This window comes from Monodon monoceros, unplaced genomic scaffold, assembly GCF_005190385.1.
Source record: "Monodon monoceros isolate NGI ecotype Baffin Bay Population unplaced genomic scaffold, NGI_Narwhal_1 Super_Scaffold_3, whole genome shotgun sequence".
In the NCBI taxonomy this organism is placed as follows: domain Eukaryota; kingdom Metazoa; phylum Chordata; class Mammalia; order Artiodactyla; family Monodontidae; genus Monodon; species Monodon monoceros.
In genome coordinates, this window is record NW_021703780.1 from 23,659,458 (window position 1) to 23,666,334 (window position 6,877).

Sequence of the window (6,877 nt, forward strand, 5' to 3'; positions counted from 1 at the left end):
GGCACCCTAAATGGGACACAGTGGTCTGTTTCAGGAGCACAGTGGCAGAATTTAGCACTTGTGTGAGCCTCCTTTGATTAAAACATTATCAGCCCCCGCCCACCCCGAGCTCTGATCGGCCCCCCACCCCCCCCACACAGGGTGGTTCTGGGTCCTAGGCAGGCATTAAGAGTCTGCTGTTTGTACTCAGCTTAGCTCCACCCATGGCTGAAGAGCTGTGAAGTTCACGGTGGAAGATCTCCAAGAAGGGCGGTCTTTGCTGCCCCTGTGATTCAGCGGGCATGATAAGTTATCCAACCGTCTGCCAGTTCTGGTTTCCTAGTATGTATATGATTTAGAATTAGAAGCACATAAAAAATAGCCTTATTACTGGGACCTCTGCCTCTAATTCCACTTTGCCTTCATATAATTCTTTACAGCATTATGCAAATCTAATCATGCCCAGACCCAGTTTTTAAAAACACTTTCCAGAACCTACTGGATAAGACCCAAACCCCTCGGCATGGCAGGCAAGTCCCTTCAAGAAAGCCTGTCCAATCTCATGAAAGCATTTTGTAGAGGATATTTTGGCATTCACAAAACGGCCATCCCTACTTCCTTGCTGGCAAAGCTTTTCAAATTTTATTTATTTATTGTTTCAGTGCTGCCCTCCCGTATATTCAGAGAAGACGGTCCCTTCACGGCCGAAAGAGATATATTACTATGATTGCTCTAAATCAGCCACACCATTTCCATTCCTTTTCCCATGATGGATTTAGGAGTGGGGCTCTGGGCCCAGTGAGACATAGGGGGGTGTTAGTGGGGAGTCGGCGGGGGTACTTCTGGGAAAAGCTTTCTACCTCTGTACATTGCTGTGGAGGATGTGGGATGTGGTGTCTGCAGCTGAGGCGGCCAACCAAAGTCTATGAGACTGAGTCCTGACACACTGAGGATGGGAGAGCAGAAAGTTGGAAAGAAGCTGGTCCTTGATGACATCATAAAGCCACCAAATTAACCAAGAACCTTTCTTTCCCAGGAAACTTCTTCACCCAGAACTTTTTTTTTTCTTCTTTTTTTTTTTTTTCATTTGTTTGTTTAAGCCTTTTCTGGTACTTGCAGCCACAAGCATTCTCACTGATAAACCTGCCCAACATCATCTTTTATAATTCACCTTTCCTTCTACTTAAATCCTGCGGTGGTCTCTCTCACACCTTCACATTCTACACACTCTCACCTCAATTTTTGGTTCTGTCATGTAAATTCTTCTTGGAGTTTTCCCCAGGTGCTGCCCTATGACCGCTTCACTTTGTGACCCCTCCTTCCCTCCCTCAGTCTCAGCAGCCCCGAGGTCCCCAGCTCTAACTTCCTTGCGCTGGATCTTTGGGGGAGGGTGGGGATTTGGACTTTAACAGACATTCCAACACTACAGGTTTCCTTTGGAGACTCCTGAAGGCCCTGGGTCGAGTTTAGCCCTGCACTGAGGGCTAGAACTTGAGTAACGTATGTCTTTTGGAAGACATACAATTCTCATGGACTTAAATTATTTTTATAACAAATGTGTGCAAACACAGCTAACTATGAACCCTTCCTGCTTCAGTACTTAAGCAGTCATAAACCCAAAACAAAGTTGCAATAAGTACAAACAAAAGTGGAAAGACAATTTAAACTAAAAGTAATTTGATGTGATCAATAGTGTCGTTTTTTCTGAAATGAAGTTGGTGCTGGCAATATGAACACATAATACCTAACTGGCTCTTTTGAAGTTGACACAATATTCCACTGTGTGCCCAGCATGATTCAGTTCTCCCCCTACTTGTGTCTGCTCAAATAACGAAGAAATCTTTGTCAGTACGTGTCCCCTGGACTTCACTTGGTACGAACGCAAGCCAGACAATTAAAGAAGTGCTAACTTGACCACAAGTAGGTAAACACACAACACAAATGCAGGCACTCACATGCAGGTCCCTAGATCAGTTACACAGGATCCAGAATATGCTTAAAATACTTTCCAAAAAATTACCAATGAAACAAAAACATGGAATTTAATAACTTTCACAGAGCATTCATGGAACCTCAGTTTGAGAAACACTATCCTAGCACTGACCTTGACTTCTGGTGTGACCTTGGGCGAACTGTTAGCCATCGTTCAATCTCTGTACATTGTGTACAAACAAGAATAATTTGGACCACTAGTATTCTTGGGAGATGAAGGAAGTTAGAGGAGTTAAGGACAATGTCCCAAGATCTTCAAGGACTTTAAAGGAAGGGGTGAGGATTTATGACAGATCCCTAGAGTTGGACAAATAACGATAGCTCAGACACTCCAGTCCAGCTTTGACTTTGGAGTCAGAAGGACTTGTTTGAACTCCAGATCTGCCAATTGCTGTGTATGTGTCTGTGGGCAAGTTACTTGATTTCTCTGACCCTCAGTTTCTGCCCCTGTAAAAGTGGAAGTATCTCAAAATACTGCTGCCAGAGCTGCAGTGAGGGCCAAATGCGATGACTTGGGCAAGTGCTGAGGGCAGAGCCTGGCACCTAGCAAGGCTCAGTAATCAGCAGCTTTTATCAGGAAGAGGCCAAGGGTTGCTGAGAATGCCACAGGCTTTGGCAAAGAATTAAAGAAAAGAGAAAGTGAAGATTCTAAGATTCTGTCCATAAATAACAGTATTTCTGCTATGTGACTGTCAGCGTATTTCACACTAATGAGCCCCGCAGCTACCCTAAGCTTCCGCTCAGCCTTTCTCTTTTCTCCCTCCCTGGCTGCCTCTCCAGAGCTCTGCCCGCCCCGGTTCCACGTCCAGGCTTGAAGCTCCTTCCCTCCAGGTTTTCACTTTCTCCAGTAATTATCGTAGTGTTGGTCACCTGTGCAGCGAGCTCCCCCCAGTGGTCTTTCTGTTCATTACAGGGACCGTGGGGCCTACAAAAGACTGAAGAAAGGTGCGGTTTCCAAGGGGGCAGGACTCAAGAGGCTCAGGCCTTTGCCTAGCCCAGCCACTCAGGAAGCCGTTCTGGATCTCCCTCCTAGCCCCTGCCCCCTTTCGGAAGAGAGAGGCGGATAGAAGTCCTGGGTGGAAAGCAGTAACTTGCCACAGATCTAAGGCAAGTTACAACCTCTCCGGGCCTGATTCCCTTTTTTTTTTTTTTTTTTTTTTTTTGCGGTACGCGGGCCTCTCACTGTTGTGGCCTCTCCCGTTGCGGGGCACAGGCTCCGGACGCGCAAGCTCAGCGGCCATGGCTCACGGGCCCAGCCGCTCCGCGGCATATGGGATCTTCCCGGACCGGGGCACGAACCCGTGTCCCCTGCATCGGCAGGCGGACTCTCAACCACTGCGCCACCAGGGAAGCCCCTGATTCCCTTTTTAAGAAGAGCCCTGCCCCCCATCCACCTCAGAGGCCCCAAGGAAACAACCAAATGATAGGTGAAAACACCGGGAGAGAACCGAGCATGTGCTTTTCTGTAGGATCTCACCATTTCATCATGGCTTTGCTGGTTGGAGGGCGGGGGCGGGGGGGGGGGGAACCCCGGGCGGATGTGGACGAGATAAAGGGGGAATGAACTCCTCCCTCCTCCTCAGCCATTGCTCTGCACTGTGTATCCAACGTGCTGCTGCCAGAAACCACTTTTAAAATAACACCCATCTAATCATGCGTTTCCCAGCTCAAAGGCCCAAGGCCCTTCCTCCTCACCTTCAGAATAAATGAAACTACTAATGAGATTACCCCACCTCACTCTGCCTCTCTGGGGTTAACGCATACAGGCTCTGTTTTCCAGCCACAGCTGCGTTTTCACATAACCATGTTTACGGCTCCCTGCTATTAGCCAGGAATGGCCTTGCTTCCTTTCTGCAAATCTTTGTCTGACTTAAAACCCAGTTCCAGCTCCAACTCTTCCATGATGCTGTCCTTGATCTTGCCTCGCCCCCACTCAGGAGGACCTGGCCTGCCCCTCCTCTGGGTTCCCACAGCCTCTTCCAGCTCTGACTATAGTATGGGTAAGGCTGTCTTCTCTGATTATATACATATACAAACACATATACACATACACATATGTGTATTTATACATATACATATATATACATATTTATACACACATATACATATACATGCCTTGCTCCCCCTCCAGACTGTAAATGCCCAGAGTGGGTTGTGTTCCTCTATGTATCCTTCATAGCTCTTACTGTCAGAACCCTGCCCTGCACAAACCCTTCATAACTGTGGAATGAATTGGGACATGGAACTCAGGGACCCAAGTGACACATGAGAAAGCCACAGATGGAGATCATGTTAGTGGGGTTTGGATGGTTGTTTCCATCAATGGGGCCTGTATGCCATCTCACATTATCATCCCAACAGACCCCCGGGGGTCTATTAGCTCCATCTTTTGGTACTTTGCTTCCTCTCATGTGAGGCCTCGTTACTGCTCCCTCCTGGCCCTACTTTCTCCAAGCCTAATCAGTCCCCTTTGGCTTTGGGAAGCATATTTTCCAAATCAAGAATTGGAGTACATTGTCTGACAATGATATTTGTACTTCAGAGGTGACAGGTCAGAATATGTTTGAATTGGGATTGTTCTGGAAAACTGAGGGTGCCTTTTGGCCTTGGGTACTTCCTATGCTTTGGTACAACTTGCGGGGGGGGGGGCACTCACCAACTAGGAAACCGGTATTCTGGTTCTCCCCGGAGTGCAAAACCCTGACAGAAGAAATGAATTGTTAAGGACGCAGAAGGAGACCTCTTAAGGACCACTGTTAATCTCTTCTCCCACCTCCTGTCTGCTTGTCCCTCTTGCCTGGATTCTCCCCCTCAGCAGGACCTAAAGCCTGCTGCCTAAGCTCTCAGCCACAGTCAGCCGCTGCTGCTTTCTCCCGCGCTGCTTCCCTTCATCTCCCTTTGTCTAGGGTCTTTGTCTGCGGTCTCCCTGCGGTTCACAGTTCTCCGCCTCCCCTCCCTTTCTCCCTGGCCTGGCTGCTCCCTCCCTCTCTGCGGGGGCCGGGAGGCTCGGCGAGGGGAGCGGGCTGGGTTGCCATGGTCACGTCGAAGCCCGCCGCAGCTGGCCAGGGCAGCTGCTCCCGGGGCTCCGGATGGGCGGACAAAGCCAGGCGGCCTTGGCAGCCCCAGAGCCGGAACCCTAAAGGCCTGAGACTGGGGGGACTGGGACCCAGGATAACCCTGAGCTGGAGGTGAGAGGGAGAAAGCGAGAGCGGGAACAGGGAGGGCAGGAGTGGGGAGTGGAGTTGGGCCCTCCCCTCTTGGGGAGGGACCAGGCGGTCCAGGCTGGAGGTGTGGTGGGAGGAGGGGAGTGTGCCTGAGCCAGAGGGGTGGGGAGGAGGGAAAGGATGGGGAATAGAGTTGGGGGCGGTGGTGTGGCAGATGGGCCGAGGACTAGGATGTATCCAAGTAACCAACCAAGAGGTCTGGGGCCTCTGTGTCCTGCCTTCAGAAGCAGGTTTGCTTCAATCTCTGGAGTTGGGGCCTCTGTCTCCCCTGGTCTGTCCCTCAGTTGTCCCTTCCCTTCTCAGCCCTAACTCTTCTCTTCTCCCCAGTCCCTTCGTTTCAATCCCCGTGCCTCCGTCTTCCTCTTCTCCCATCTCTGGGTTTCATTCCAACCGCTTCTTCTCCCCTTTGTCCTTGTTTGGCGTCCCCTTGAGGCCCTTCTCTTTCCTGCCCTCCTCTCTGAGTGTCCCCCCACCCTTTCCCCATCGTCTCCACTCCAGTTCACTTGCTCACCCAGCCCTTTTCCCCAAACTCCACTCTTCCCACCTTTTGCTGTGTGCCCTCTCATCCCTTTCCTCTGTCTGATCCCCAGTACCCCTCTGCCTCAGCCTCAGTTTATCTCCTGCCTCTCTGAGTTCCATCACCATGGCCCCATCTCTTTCCAGCCCCCAGGCTGCCCACAGCTGAGCTCTGCCTCGTCTTCCTCCCTGTGCTGTATCATCTCTTCCTCCTCCTGCTCCTGGGCCTCAGTTTCCCATGTGGACTTGGTGGTATCAAGGCCCAACTCACACTCGGGGCCTTGTCCACCCCCTCACTCTGCCCCCCACCCCCCAGTGGATTCTCACTCTCCCCAGCTGCTGACCCAGAGGCAGCTGCATCTCCCAGGAAGGGGACAGCAGCTTGTGTGGGGGGCCCATCTGGCCCATCCTCTCTCTCACTGGTCCTGCTGGGCTTCCCTGTAGTGGCCCAGTAGTCTGCAGGCTAGAAGCTGCTCTCTTCTACATGCCTCTCCTCACATTTTTTCAGCTGTTCCTCCTCCTCTTTCCTGGGCAGCAGAAGGCCATTGGCTTGAAGGGGAGGGAAGCCCTGAATTGGAAGACACGGATGGGGGAGGGGTAGAGGGTCCTTTGGGGGCTCAGGAGGACATGGGGGCCTCTGGAGCTGTGAGTGATTCAGGAGATGTGGGATGGGCTCTGGGGACCACGGATGGGTGGCTGGATACACTAGGTCTTTGGTACTACTCTGGGGGCCCCTGAATGGCTGGGATTTCCCTCTCTGGCCCCTGAGAGTCTCGGCTCAGAGCCTGGCATTCCAGCCGGCTCCAGCCCCCTTTCCGCTGTCACTTGACTCCACAGGGCCCCAGCCCTGCATCCCTCCCACTCCTCCAGCTCTGGGCTGGGTTGAGGTGGGCATCACCGACTAGGAATTTCTCCTGGGGGAGAAGAGGGAGCGAGGGTTTCAGGATTCTATGGTTTCTTATACTCTCCGCAGTCGACCCCTCTGTCTGGCACCGCCATGCCACCTGGCCGGGGTCAGCGTGGGCCTGGGCTGTGGAATGTCCCACTGGGGTGTGAGGGGCTGTTCCTCCTTCCCTGAGGGGTCTGGCTGCAGCTCAGCCGGGCCGCCTGCCCGGGGCTTCCCGGGAGCACAGCCCCTGGAAGGAGGGGCTGAGAGTCCGCCCAGG